The sequence below is a fragment of the Oryctolagus cuniculus genome, chromosome 7 (genome assembly GCF_964237555.1).
Source record: "Oryctolagus cuniculus chromosome 7, mOryCun1.1, whole genome shotgun sequence".
NCBI classification, from domain to species: Eukaryota; Metazoa; Chordata; class Mammalia; order Lagomorpha; family Leporidae; genus Oryctolagus; species Oryctolagus cuniculus.
Window position 1 is genome coordinate 17996280 of NC_091438.1, and position 16031 is coordinate 18012310.

At 39.5% G+C, this 16031-nt stretch overlaps 1 long non-coding RNA gene and 1 pseudogene across 1 annotated transcript in view; both read left to right on the forward strand.

The window, feature by feature from the left end:
* LOC138850488 (uncharacterized) overlaps positions 1 to 16031 on the forward strand; it is a 456990-nt gene that overhangs the window by 118568 nt on the left and 322391 nt on the right. The gene's annotated exons all lie outside the window — the stretch shown is intronic.
* LOC138850277 (zinc finger RNA-binding protein pseudogene) lies at positions 8774 to 14551 on the forward strand (annotated as a pseudogene).

A 16031-nucleotide genomic window follows, 5' to 3' on the forward strand; every position in this document is an offset into this window, starting at 1 on the left:
AAGTTTAGAATGCATATGATTTGCTTTTATATACTTAAATAAAATTATAACATAATAGTGAGATGGAATTATAGGTGATTTGTGTATTTAATTTATTTAGTTAAGAATTCTAGAAGATGGCGGAATAGTGAGGGCGCGCACCGATAGTCCGGGAAAATTTAGTTTAATAAAAGGGGAGTTACGGTAGCCTCAGAAAAAAGAACCAGGAAAATATTGCAGACAAAACTCTTCTGGATCCAGTGGGCGTGAATCGGAGGACCTACTGGGAGAACAAGGTCGCCCACCGCGCGCGAAAGCCGAGCCGCAGGACCTAGCCGCGGGACTGAGCCGCGGAAGCCGAGCCGCGGGACTGAGCTGCGCAAGCTGCAGGGTCTGCGCGCAAGTGCTCGAAGGGGAGTGCAACAGCGGGGAGACTTGGGACGTCCAGGGCTCCGAGTCCACACATCGGCGCTGGAAGGGGAGCAGACCTGCGTGGAGAGCGTGGGAGCCCACAGTTCGGGACATCAGCGGCAGACTCAACACACCAGCGCTGGAACGCGAGGTGAGCCGAACCTCAATAACCCGAGACACCGGCAGGCAAGCGGAGAGAGGAGACTAGAGGGAACGACCCCCGGGGCGGGGGGGACTTCACCAAGCTAACTGGAAGAGAGAGAGAGGGAAAAAAAAAAGGTGACTGGTACGGACACGGGTTTCTCTCTCTCCGCTCACCTCTCAAGGGCGAGCAAGACAAAGAGCAGGCGCCATCTTGGACATACGTCATATGCAGAGCAACCTCAGGTCTGCACCGGCCCTGAGCCTAGCAGTAAAACCTGACTCTGGGTGGGGCGAATTAACAGGAGATTAGGACTTAGTAAATTTATGGTGCTACTGAACTGAGACTCTGAAAAAAGAGACGGTGGGGGAGAGAACTCACGGAATTCACGTGAGCACTCTCCAGAGACGCTACAATTCCGTAACTTTGGCAACCCAGTGGGAGACTGAAGGAGAATTTGAGCCCACTCTAAGGGCCGAACAGATTCCCTGTGTGGTCCTTGGGAAAGAGCTTCTGATCTCTGGCTCCTGTGGGTATATCATTTGCCTGCTAACTACCTCCAACTTTGTTCAGCTGTGCAGAATAACTTCCCTTTTGAATCAAAAAAAAAAAAAGAGAGAGAGAGAGAGAGAGGTTTACCACACCTAACCTGGGAGTGTCACCTTTGGCACACCAAACAGAGCTCTCAGGCCACACCCATCTCAAGCCCTAAGGCTCCATCAAAAACAGATAGTCCACTTAATCTAGAGTCATAGTATAACAAGAAAAAGCACCACAGTGAAGAAACCAAATATCTCCAATATGACAAATAACAAACGCAAAAACCAAGGTAATAAAAACAAGGAAGTCACCATGAAGCCCTCAAATGAAAAAGACACCCCAATTCAAGATTATGAGGATGATGACATAGAAGAAATGCAAGAAGCAGATCTCAAAAAATTGATAAGAACATTAAGAAGTTCTCAAAAACAAATTCTTGAACTACAGAAATCCTTAATGGACAAGATAGAAAATCTATCTCGTGAAAATGAAATATTAAGGAGGAATCAAAATGAAACGAAACAACTAGTACAACAGGAAACTGGGATAGTGACTGAAGTGAAGAATTCAATAGATCAAATGAAAAACACAATAGAGAGCCTTACAAACAGAATGGGAGAAGCAGAAGAGAGAATATCGGACTTAGAAGACAGAGAACAGGAAAGGATACAGTCAGACCAAAGAAAAGACGAGGAAATTAGGAATCTAAAACATATTGTCGGGAATCTTCAGGATACTATTAAAAAACCCAACATTCGGGTTCTAGGAGTTCCTGAAGGCATGGAGAGGGAGAAAGGATTAGAAGGCCTTTTTAGTGAGATATTAGCAGAAAATTTCCCAGGTTTGGAGAAGGACAGAGACTTCCTAATACAGGAAGCTCACAGAACCCCTAATAAACATGACCAAAAGAGATCCTCACCACGACACGTTGTAATTAAACTCTCCACAGTGAAACATAAAGAAAAGATCCTAAAATGTGCAAGAGAGAAACGTCAGATTACTCTCAGAGGATCTCCAATCAGACTCACAGCTGACTTCTCATCAGAAACTCTACAAGCTCGGAGGGAATGGCGAGATATAGCCCAGGTACTAAGAGAGAACAACTGCCAGCCCAGAATATTATATCCTGCAAAGCTATCATTTGTGAATGAAGGTGAAATAAAGACTTTTCATAGCAAACAGAAATTGAAAGAATTTGTTGCCACTCGTCCAGCCCTGCAAAAGATGCTTAAAGATGTGTTACACACAGAAACACAGAAACACGGTCATCAATATGAAAGAAGGTAAAGGAAGGAAACCAAGGAAGGAAAGCTCACAGCAAAAGATCACAGGGAATTCAAAGCATATATTAGAACTTATCTTTGGCAAATGGCAGGGTAAAGTTACCACTTATCATTAGTCACATTGAACGTGAATGGCCTGAACTGTCCAGTTAAAAGACACCGTTTGGCTGATTGGGTTAAAAAACAAAACCCATCTATTTGCTGCTTACAAGAAACACATCTTTCCAACAAAGATCCATACAGACTGAAAGTGAAAGGCTGGAAAAAGATATACCATGCCAACAGAAATGAAAAAAGAGCAGGCGTAGCCATCTTAATATCAGACACCATAAACTTTACCACAAAAACCGTTAAGAGAGACAAAGAGGGACACTACATAATGATTAAGGGATCAATTCAACAGGAAGATATAACAATTATCAATGTATATGCACCTAACTACAGGGCGCCGGTTTATCTAAAAGATTTGTTAACGGACTTAAAGGGAGACTTAGACCCCAACACAATAGTACTGGGGGCCTTCAATACTCCACTCTCAGAAATAGACAGATCATCCGGACAGAAGATCAACAAGGATACAGTAGATTTAAATGACACTATAGCTCAAATGGATCTAACAGATATATACAGAACTTTCAATCCTACAGCTAAAGATTATACATTCTTCTCAGCAGTACATGGAACCTTCTCTAGGATTGACCACATACTAGGCCATAAAGCAAGTCTCAGCAAATTCAAAAGAATTAGAATCATACCATGCAGCTTCTCAGACCATAAAGGAATGAAGTTGGAAATGAACAACTCAGGAATCCCTAGAGCATACGCAAACACATGGAGATTGAACAACATGCTCCTGAATGAACAATGGGTCATAGAAGAAATCAAAAGAGAAATCAAAAACTTTCTGGAAGTAAATGAAGATAACAGCACAACATACCAAAACTTATGGGACGCAGCAAAAGCAGTGTTAAGAGGAAAGTTTATATCAATAGGTGCCTACATCAAGAAATTGGAAAGGCACCAAATAGATGAGCTTTCTATTCACCTCAAGGATCTAGAAAACCTACAGCAAACCAGACCCAAATCTAGTAGGAGAAGACAAATAATTAAAATCAGAGAAGAAATCAACAGGATTGAATCCAAAAAAAACATTACAAAAAATCAGCCAAATGAGGAGCTGGTTTTTTGAAAAAAATAAACAAAATTGACACCCCATTGGCCCAACTAACTAAAAAAAGAAGAGAAAAGACCCAAATCAATAAAATCAGAGATGAAAAAGGAAATGTAACAACAGACACCACAGAAATAAAAAGAATCATCAGAAATTACTACAAGGACTTGTATGCCAGCAAACAGGGAAACCTATCAGAAATGGATAGATTCCTGGACACATGCAACCTACCTAAATTGAACCAGGAAGACATTGAAAACCTAAACAGACCCATAACTGAGACAGAAATTGAAACAGTAATAAAGGCCCTCCCAACAAAGAAAAGCCCAGGACCAGATGGATTCACTGCTGAATTCTACCAGACATTTAAAGAAGAACTAACTCCAATTCTTCTCAAACTATTCAGAACAATTGAAGAAGAGGGAATCCTCCCAAATTCTTTCTATGAAGCCAGCATCACCTTAATTCCTAAGCCGGGAAAAGATGCAGCACTGAAAGAGAATTACAGACCAATATCCCTGATGAACATAGATGCAAAAATCCTCAATAAAATTCTCGCCAATAGAATGCAACAACACATCAGAAAGATCATCCACCCAGACCAAGTGGGATTTATCCCTGGTATGCAGGGATGGTTTAATGTGCGCAAGACAATCAATGTGATACACCACATTAACAGACTGCAGAAGAAAAACCATATGATTCTCTCAATAGATGCCGAGAAAGCATTTGATAAAATACAACACCCGTTCATGATGAAAACTCTAAGCAAACTGGGTTTGGAAGGAACATTCCTCAATACAATCAAAGCAATCTATGAAAAACCCACAGCCAACATCCTATTGAATGGGGAAAAGTTGGAAGCATTTCCACTGAGATCTGGGACCAGACAGGGATGTCCACTCTCACCACTGCTATTCAATATAGTTCTGGAGGTTCTAGCCAGAGCTATTAGGCAAGAAAAAGAAATTAAAGGGATACAAATTGGGAAGGAAGAACTCAAACTATCCCTCTTTGCAGACGACATGATTCTTTATTTAGGGGACCCAAAGAACTCTACCAAGAGACTATTGGAACTCATAGAAGATTTTGGCAAAGTAGCAGGGTATAAAATCAATGCACAAAAATCAACAGCCTTTGTATACACAGACAATGCCATGGCTGAGGAAGAACTTCTAAGATCAATCCCATTCACAATAGCTACAAAAACAATCAAATACCTTGGAATAAATTTAACCAAGGACGTTAAAGATCTCTACGATGAAAATTACAAAACCTTAAAGAAAGAAATAGAAGAGGATACCAAGAAATGGAAAAATCTTCCATGCTCATGGATTGGAAGAATCAATATCATCAAAATGTCCATTCTCCCAAAAGCAATGTATAGATTCAATGCAATACCAATCAAGATACCGAAGACCTTCTTCTCAGATCTGGAAAAATTGGTGCTGAAATTTATATGGAGACACAAGAGACCTCGAATAGCTAAAGCAATCTTGTACAACAAAAACAAAGCCGGAGGCATCACAATACCAGATTTCAGGACATACTACAGGGCAGTTGTAATCAAAACAGCATGGTACTGGTACAGAAACAGAAGGATAGACCAATGGAACAGAATTGAAATACCAGAAATCAACCCAAACATCTACAGCCAACTTATATTTGATCAAGGATCTAAAACTAATTCCTGGAGCAAGGACAGTCTATTCAATAAATGGTGCTGGGAAAATTGGATTTCCACGTGCAGAATCATGAAGCAAGACCCCTACCTTACACCTTACACAAAAATCCACTCAACATGGATTAAAGACCTAAATCTACGACCTGACACCATCAAGTTACTAGAGAACATTGGAGAAACCCTTCAAGATATTGGCACAGGCAAAGAGTTTCTGGAAAAGACCCGGGAGGCACAGGCAGTCAAAGCCAAAATTAACTATTGGGATTGCATCAAATTGAGAAGTTTCTGTACTGCAAAAGAGACAGTCAGGAGAGTGAAGAGACAACCGTCAGAATGGGAAAAAATATTTGCAAACTATGCAACAGATAAAGGGTTGATAACCAGAATCTACAAAGAGATCAAGAAACTCCACAAAAACAAAACCAACAACCCAATTAAGAGATGGGCCAAGGACCTCAATAGACATTTTTCAAAAGAGGAAATCCAAATGGCCAACAGGCACATGAAAAAATGTTCAAGGTCATTAGCAATCAGAGAAATGCAAATCAAAACCACAATGAGGTTCCACCTCACCCCGGTTAGAATGGCTCACATTCAGAAATCTACCAACAACAGATGCTGGCGAGGATGTGGGGAAAAAGGGACACTAACCCACTGTTGGTGGGAATGCAAACTGGTCAAGCCACTATGGAAGTCAGTCTGGAGATTCCTCAGAAACCTGAAGATAACCCTACCGTTCGACCCAGCCATCCCACTCCTTGGAATTTACCCAAAGGAATTTAAATTGGCAAACAAAAAAGCGGTCTGCAGCCTAATGTTTATTGCAGCACAATTCACAATAGCTAAGACCTGGAACCAACCTAAATGCCCATCAACGGTAGACTGGATAAAGAAATTATGGGATATGTACTCCTTAGAATACTATACTGCAGTAAGAAACAACGAAATCCAGTCATTTGCAACAAAATGGAGGAATCTGGAACACATCATGCTGAGTGAAATAAGCCAGTCCCAAAGGGACAAATACCATATGTTCTCCCTGATCGGTGACAACTGACTGAACACCAAAAAGGAAACTTGTTGAAGTGAAAGGGACACTATGGGAAACGGTGACTTGATCAGCATAGCCCTGACTGTTAATGAACAACTTAATACATTATCCCTCTTAGTAGTTTTTTTGTCTGTTCTACTTAATATGACTGATTTAATTCTGTAATTAATACACAGTTATTCTTAAGTGTTGAAATTTAACTGAAATGTGATCCCTGTTAAACATAAGAGTAGGAATAAGAGAGGGAAGAGATATATAATTTGGGACATGCTCAAGCTGACTTGCCCCAAATAGTAGAGTTAGAAACATACCAGGGGACTCCAATTTAATCCCATCAAGGTGGCATGTACCAATGCCATCTCACTAGTCCAAGTGATCAATTTCAGTTCGCAATTGATCATAATGAAAGGACTAAGAGTCAAAGGGAGCACATAAGCAAGTCTAGTACCTGCTAACACTAACCGATAGAATAAATAAAGGGGAGAGTGATCCAACATGGGAAGTGAGATACTCAGCAGACTCATAGAATGGCAGATGCCCTAAATAGCACTCTGGCCTCAGAATCAGCCCTAAAGGCATTCAGATCTGGCTGAAAAGCCCATGAGAGTATTTCAGGCATGGAAAGCCAAGACACTCTGGCAAAAGATCTCTGTGAGTGAGATCTCAGTGGAAAGAACAGGTCTTCAAAGAAGGAGGTACCTTTCTCTGAAGGGAGGAGAGAACCTCCACTTTGACTATGACCTTGTCTAAACAAGATAAGAGTCAGAGAACTCAAGGGGCTTCCATAGCCTTGGAAACTCATGACTGGAGCATAGGGAGATTACTGATGCCATAGACAGGAGTGTCAATTGGTAAAGTCAACAACAGGAGTCACTGTGCACTTACTCCTCATGTAGGATCTCTGTCCTTAATGTGCTGTGCATTGAGATTTAATGCTATAACGAGTACTCAAATAATATATTTCACTTTGTGTTTCTATGGGGGTGCAAACTGTTGAAATCTTTACTTAATGCATACTAAACTGATCCTCTGTAAAAAAAAAAAAAAAAAAAAAAGAAAAGAAAAGAAAAGAAAAGAAACTATCAACTCCCAACTTGACTCTCACTGGGATTAAACATGACAATAGGTCTGATCTGATTTCATCATCATTAAAAAAAATTCATCTATTATTTTTCACTTTATGTTTCTGTGTGGGAGCAAACTGTTGAAATCCTTACTTAATGTATACTAAGCTGATCTTCTGTATATTAAGATAATTGAAAATGAATCTTGATGTGAATGGAAGGGGAGAGGGAGTGGGAAAGGGGAGGGTTGTGGGTGGGAGGGACGGTATGGGGGGGAAGCCATAGTAATCCATTATTCGTACTTTGGAAACGTATATTCATTAAATAAAAGTTAAAAAAAAAAAGAATTCTAAAAAATGTGTTGAAAAATACATCCTCACTTAAATAAAATAAGTGGAACAGAAGCAATTGAAAATGCAATAGTAGCAAGGAATTAGAGAAAAATGAGAAGACAGAAAAAATGGCAAAAAGCTTCAATGTACATTATGTTTCAGAAATCATTCCAATTGCACGTAACATGAACACTAGTGTTTCTTTGAGGCTGAACATGTATGAAATTTGACATTTAGTTAGTATGTAGTTTGTTGCAAGCATTCTGGTGTATCATATGCATACACTATTCCCCAAGGAGGCATTTGCAGCTTGTAGCTTTGAAAGGGTTAAAGTCTAACTAGCTTTCTGATAGTTTAATGCACAGGATAAACAAGGAGAAGGGCTCAGAAGTAGGGTCTACTTTTAAGTATGATGAAACTTCATTTTGAAGTCATTTCAAAATTACAAAAATGTTCAAAATAATACCAGAGTTCTCAAATGCCCATTATCTGATTTCCTATTTTTAATACCTCATATAACTACAGTACAATGATCAAAATGAAAAAATAATAAAATGTCTATCTAGTCTATAGACTGTATTCATGCTTTGTAAAACAATGTTTTTTCCCTAGCTCAGGAAGCATATAATGCACTATATTTTCTTTCATATCTTCTTTAACCTGGAGCAAACATGCAGTTTTCCTTGGTCTTTATGATAGCAGCACTTTTGAAGAGTGTTGGCCAGTAATTTGCACATAATGGTTCTCAATTTGGACCTGTCAGGCACTTCTCTATTTAAGGCCAAATTGCTTTCCATTAAAGTAATACCTATGGATACTTTTTTTTTTTACCAACAATATTTGAAAATGCTCATTTTGTTATATTTTCAATAGCTATTATTAACATTTGTGAAAAATCTTGTGAGATAAAAAAAAGAGCATGTACTTCTGTTTTAGTACATTGCACTACTGTTTTTATATCATTTAGTCTATTAAATGTACATGTTCATATTTCTTTGTGAAACATTTTTTCCCCAGGTACTGTGCCAACCTATGGCAGAGCATTAGTTCTATTTTCCTCTGGACACTTGACCTCTTATTCATAGAATGCATCCTCTACTCTCCCTTGCAGTTGCTATGGCTATGAGACCAAATTTTCAACAATTGAACAGAGTGGAAGAGATGTACTCAATATTCTCTTGTATACAAGGTGAGGGTGTCCTCTGGTTCCACAGTACTTGAGAACCTGGAGAAGTGGCGACCTGGCTTACCTGTGGTTACGGACAATGCTCCCAGGAAACTGAGTGATGGACAGAAGAAGCTTCAGTGATCAAGGGCTCAGAGCTCACTGGTCAGTCTCTTTGTTCCCATATGAAAACGAAACAAATTTTTATCTTATTGAAACCATTTTATGTTGTCATTTTTATGACAACAGCTTAATCACTATCCCCATTTTTATTATATGGCCTCATATTTTTCTCTGTGATCTTTATCATCTGTTTTTTAAACTATTAGCTCTATTTTATGTTACAGATATTTCGTACAATTTGTCTCTTGCTCTTTAACATGGTTTCAAAGATTTGAATATATAAAACATACAATTGTTGAGTGTAAAAATTAATATTTCCTTTATGCTTTATTTTATATTTATCCAGAGATCATTTTATTCTGGGTTTTGAGCAAATATTTTTTTTTCTACTAATGTGACCAGAAAGTTACACTCAGCTATCCAAACACACACAAGTTTATATATTAAAAGAATTATGAGACAACACATCTGCTAATATTCAATAGTGTAAAAGAGCACTTCACAGTGCACAGAAAATGGTATTAAAATACATTTACTTTGATCCAAAAACTTTTTAAATTCATGCTGGCCATCAGGACTGAGCATTTCTGCAGCTTTAAGCCCAGTGACAAGGCTGCCTTCCTGGCAGAGAAGCTGGAAAAGTGGCCCCCGATTGCTCTGTTCTAGTAAGCATCCTTCCCTGCTTCTGGAAAACAAGCAACAACTAACTTAATCGATGCTGACACAGTTTCCTCACAGAAACTACACGCCCCTGTCTTAAGCTTCCGTTTCTGTCCCTCAGTAGTTTCCTGGAGACCTCCTCTATTTCTAATTGGAGTGCTGCTCCTTTTGAATTTGCCACCACATTCTAGATGCCAATAGAGGGAGGGAAGTATTGTTTTTCTTTATCACTTTCTGTCTCTCATTTCTTTTTCTCTCTTTTTTTCTTCTTCTTTTTTGGCTATTTCTTTTTTTTTAATTAGTTGGAACAGTACTGCATTTTACCATAAAACCTTTACCAAGTCCATTCATACTGGGTACTTACTTATTTGCCTTTTTCTATCCCAGAGTCGCATGAACAAAATTATGTGGAGTACATGCTGGGAAATGGCCAAAGTATCTAGAGAGAAATGGCAATATATTTCATGTTCTTACATATCTGCTGAAAAAGAAACTCTTTGATATAAATGAAAAAATTCAATTATTTGGCTTCCCCAAACTTCTTTTCTGAGCATTTCATAAACTGTCAAAGAAAACCACTGTGTCCTTTCGGTATCCCCAGAGGAATGTCTTTCTTTAAATGTATTTTAACAGAATATTTTGCAAATATGAATAATCCTCTTGAGAAAACAGTGAAATGCACTGTCTTCATGAACCCACTTATACAGTGAACCCTCAATTCATTGAATTGTTAGGATAGAAATTATTTCTACATAACCCAATATAGTCAATATGGTTTTGCTCAAATACCAAAAAGAGTATTAAAAATGAACAATGTGAAATCACTTATTCTACCATATATTATTCCTAATTAAAAATCATAAAAACTAAGAGAAATTATTGGAGTGTTAAGAATAGAGATCAAACATAGACTACATGAACAGAAGCCAGAATCCATAAACTGAAGTAAGAAATATATAAAAACTATATTTGGTGCATAAATATTATATAAATCAATGACACGTAGATCCTCACCACACTGTTGGAATAATTTGCCATTTATATGACAAGAAGTAAAACTAACTGCACACAGTTCTAGGTATACCAAATATTGAAACATCAAAGGTAAATCTTCAAATTAACAGGAAAATATTTGCACAAATGTTGTTACTCTAGTATATACAAATGACTAAAAGACAAAGGCATAAGACTTTAACTGAATATTTTGTGTGAAAATTAAATTGTGCAAAATAAAATACCTGTAAAAGACAAGACATAGACTAACATAAAATAATTTCAGTTATTTAATGTTGGAATCTAAAAATCTTAAGAAATCACAGGGAAGAATAAATAATCTATCAGAAAAATGGGAACAAATAATTCATAGAGTAAGAAACCTAAAAGACTAACACACATTCAACAAAAATCAGTCATAGTTGTCAACAATGAAGTGCAAATTAAAACAAAAATTAAATAGCATTACCTATATACCACTCTGCACGGCAAAATATGACATTTTTTTGGAAATGTTACAATACTAACATTACATGTATGTAAAATTATCTACTTTCTAGGGCGATCAATTTTAACAGTTTACCAGGCTGGAACAGTGGTAAGTTCCAGCTAAACCAATAGCAGTCGGTCCCTTTAGTCAGGGTACACACTGAAAGTAACGTCACCATATTGGTATTACACAAAGCATATTACTCACAGGAGGGAGGCCGCGGGTGAGAGCTTGGAGTGCAGCAGCAGCAGCCCGGGCCCAGGGTTCCCACACGCCCTGTAGTGCTTTCTCCTCTGTGCCAGCCGGCTGGGGAAGATGCGAAAATGGCGACGGCAACTACTTTGGATTCACCACAGCGGGGCGGCGGCGGCGGCGGCCCAGTGTAGCCAACAGCCAGCTTCGGGTGTGGCCTGTTCTCATCCAACTACAGTTCTAGGTGCACTGTCCATCAGGCTCCAGCAGCTGCTCACACGGTTACTGCTGCCTATGCACAGTTGCAGTTGCCAGGCCTGCTCCAGTAGCTGTGGCCACTGCAGCAACAGCTGCCGCCTGTGGAGGCTACCCCGCTGCACACACAGCAACTGACTGTGGTTATACCCAGAGGCAACGAGAAGCACCAGCACCACCTCCCCCAGCTACTACACAAAATTCCCAGGACTCCTACTCCTAGGTAAGACCCACAGCTCCTGCTGCAGCTTACGACAGTCAGCAGTACTACCAACAACCACCAGCAACTGCCGCTGCCCTCGCTGCTGCTGCCCGGCCTCAGCCTGCTGTTGCTGAAACCTGCCATCAGACGGCTCCCAAAGCAGGTTATAGCCAAGGCGCAACTCCGTATACTGAAGCCCAGCAAACTCGACAGTGACAGCCATAAAACCAGCCACACCGAGTCCAGCTACCACTACTTTCTCCACTTGTCCTGTGTCCTCCACGTACAGCCAGTAGCAGCTGCAGCTACCGGGGTGCGGCCCTACACTCAGAGTGCTACTTACAGCAGCAGGGCAGTTACTCACTCTGCACATCTCACTCAGGTTATGAAGCAGCAGTGTGCTCAGCTGCATCTTCCTGCTGCCCACAGCAGCAGCAGCAACAGAAGCTGCAGCAGCTGCCTGGACAGGGACCACTTTACTAAAAAAGCACCATTCCAAAAGAAACAGCTGAAACCAAACAGCCCCGAAACCACCCCAGATTCACTGCTGTGATGTGTGTACGATCAGCTGTGCTGGACCACAGACTTACAAAGACCATTTAGAAGGACAGAAACATAAAAAAAGCAGCCGCATTGAAAGCCTCACAAAATACCAGCAGCAGTGACAACGCTGCTCGTGGGACTCAACCAGCTGCGTTGTGAGCTCTGTGATGTGTCCTGTACAGGAGCAGATGCATATGCTGCCCACATCCGCGGTGCTAAGCATCAGAAAGTGGTTAAATTACATACAAAACTGGGTAAACCAATTCCATCAACAGAGCCAAACGCTGTTAGCCAAGCTACTTCTTCAACAGCTGTATCTGCTTCAAAACCGACTGCCTCTCCTTCAAGTACTGCAGCAAACAATTGCACTGTGAATGCTTCATCGATGGCAACTTCTTCCGTGAAAGGTCTTACTACTACAGGAAACACATCTCTTAACAGCACATCCAGCACTAAAGTATCAGCGGTGCCTACAAATACGGCTGCCAAGAAAACATCTACACCCAAAATAAACTTTGTTGGTGGTAATAAACTGCAGTGAACAGGAAACAAAGCAGAAGACTTAAAAGGAACGGAATGTGTTAAAAATGCTCCTGTCACTTCTTCTGAGCACATTCCAGAAGTAAAGTCAGACACGGTGTCAGAGCCGGTCACACCTGCATCTCTTGCAGCTTTACAGAGTGACATCCAGCCAGTGGGCCACGATCATGTGGAGGAGGTACAAAATGATGAAGGAAAAGTAATTAAAAAAAAAGTAATTAGGTTCCATTGTAAATGATGCGAGTGCAATTTTAATAACCCCAATGCTAAGGAGATGCATTTAAAAGGACGAAGACACAGACTTCAATATAAAAAAAAAGTAAATCCAGATTTGCAAGTAGAAGTGAAGTCCAGTATTCAAGCAAGAAAGATTCAAGAAGAGAAAATGAGAAAGCAAATGCAGAAGGAGGAGTATTGGCGAAGACAAGAAGAGGAGGAGCACTGGAGGATGGAAATGAGACATTATAAAGAGGACGTGCCCTGGAGAAGAATGGAGGAAGAACAACGTCATTGGGAGGATCACCACTGGATGCCTGATGGAGGCTATCCACATGGTCCTCCAGGCCCCTTAGGCCTCTGGGAGTGCAACCAGCCATGCCACCTCAACCACAGGGGCCTGTACCTTTGCATCGTCCTGACTCATCTAATGAGCGTTATGTGATGACAAAGCATGCAACCATTTATCCAACTGAGGAGGAGTCATAGGCAGTTCAAAAAATTGTTCCTATCACTGAACGTGCTTTAAAACTTGTTTCAGACAGTTTGTCTGAACATGAAAAGTGCAAGAACAAGGAGGGAGATGATACGAAAGAGGGAGGGAAACACAGAGCTTTGAAAGGAGTTTTGCAAGTGGGAGTATTGGCAAAAGGATTACTTCTCTGAGGAGATAGAAATGTCAACCTTGCTTTGCTTTGCTCAGAAAAACCTTCAAAGACATTATTAAGCTGAATTGCAGAAAACCTCCCCAAACAGCTTGCTGTTATAAGTCCTGAGAAGTACGATATAAAATGGGCTGTATCTGAAGTGGCAATAATTTTGAATTCCTGTGTGGAACCCAAAATGCAAGTCACTATCACCCTGATATCTCCAATTATTCGAGAAGAGAACATGAGGGAAGGAGATGTAACCTCGGGTATGGTGAAAGACCCACCGGACGTCTTGGACAGGCAAAAATGCTGCTCTATGCCAAGCTAAGTGGTTCCAGACTAGAGCTAATGGTTTGCAGTCCTGTGTGATAATCATACGTATTCTCCGAGACCTCTGTCAACGAGTTCCAACTTGGTCTGATTTTCCAAGCTGGGCTATGGAGTTATTAGTAGAGAAGGCAATCAGTAGTGCTTCTAGTCCCCAGAGCCCTGTAGATGCACTGAGAAGAGTTTTTGAGTGTATTTCTTCCGGGATTATTCTTAAAGGTGGCCCTGGACTTCTGGATCCTTGTGAAAAGGATCCATTTGACACCTTGGCAACAATGACTGAGCAGCAGCGTGAAGACATTACATGCAGTGCACAGTTTGCTTTGAGACTCCTTGCATTCCGCCAAATACACAAAGTGTTAGGCATGGATCCATTACCAGAAATGAGCCAACGTTTTAACATCCACAACAACAGAAAGCGAAGAAGGGGTAGTGATGGAGTTGATGGATTTGAAGCTGAGGGGGAAAAAGATAAAAAAGATTATGATAACTTTTAAAAAGTTTCTGTAATTCTTCATTGTTAAATAGAGGTGCCAATTTGTTGGCTGTTTTTCATTCATAATAATGTCTACTTTGAAAAATTCATCAAGAAATTAAAGAATTTCATGGGAGAACCAAGTTTTTCTGTGACATTAAAAACTTAATGTACAGTGTTAGGTATTATATGAATGGAAAGACACCAATAAATATTGTACTCCAACTAGGGTAAACAGTGGTTCAGGTTGTTTTCCCATTTTTTTTTTGGTTTTATTTACTGGTTGCCCTAGGTCTCCCTATTTTTGTGTCTTTTATTAACTAGTGCATTGTCTTACTCAATCTTTACTGTATTTAATGCAGGATTTGTGCTTCAGTTGCTCTGTGTATTTTGATATTTTTATTTAGAAGTTTTGTTTGCTTTTTGACACTAGGTGTGTTATTTTGTGTTATAGAAGATATCCTGTTACCCCTTCTTTACATTTTACAGCAGTACGTTTTTTTGTAACGTGAGACTGCAGAATTTTTTTCCTTTTGTTGTTCTATATGTGAAGGACTATAACACATAAAGTTATTCTTCCATTTGAGTGCTTAGAACTGAATGGTTCTGCAGATCTTGTGGCATTTGTCTCTCTAGTGTGATATATAAAGGTGTAATTAAGAAAGATTTCTGTTATTCTAATCAAGTTTGCTGTTAGTTGTGCATTAGCAGTATAAAAGCTAATATATATATTATATGGTCTTGGAACAGTTTTAAAGCCTCAAGAAGAGGCTGATAATAAAATGCATGACATTTTTGTTTTTAATAGACTTTTAAAATTATAATTTTAGTTTAACTTAGATCTTTGTACAGTTGACTTTTTGACATAGCAAGGCCAAAAGTAACTTTCTGAATATTTTTTTTCTTCTGTATAAGTGGAAAGGGCATTTTTCACATATAAGTGGGCTAACCAATATTTTCAAAATAACTTTATCATTGTGCAACTAACAGCAGTAGCTAGCCCTTAATTATGGTGACAGTTCCTTATGTGTATGTGTGAGATTACTCTAGCAACAAATACAACATGACACAGTTGAATGATTCCCACACACACGTACCACATCACACAGATAACTTATAGTTCTATTAACATTGACATTGATAAAAGTATTTTTGCTAAAAAATTAAGATTAAGAAAAAAACAGAAAATTATTTGGTGTGGCCATCTTACATGCTTATGTCTCCTATGAAAGCTAAATATTCTAGCAGTGGTGTAATGGAAGGCTACATCTTACTGTTGATGTATGTATGCTCTGGTACACAGATGTCACTTTGTTGTCACAGAACTAGAGTGAAATACACAAATAAAAAGTTAAATTTAAAAAGTATATTACATAGAAAATAAAAAAAGAAAATAGCAAATGTCCAGCAGGAAGAGAAGGGTTAAGCTGTAATATATTCATAAAACCAAGTACAAACAAGGCCAGTGACACTGCCTAGAGAAGTGGTCTCCACACTTGGTGTGTAAGAATCACCAGAAGAGAGAATGACGAGCACACAGGTG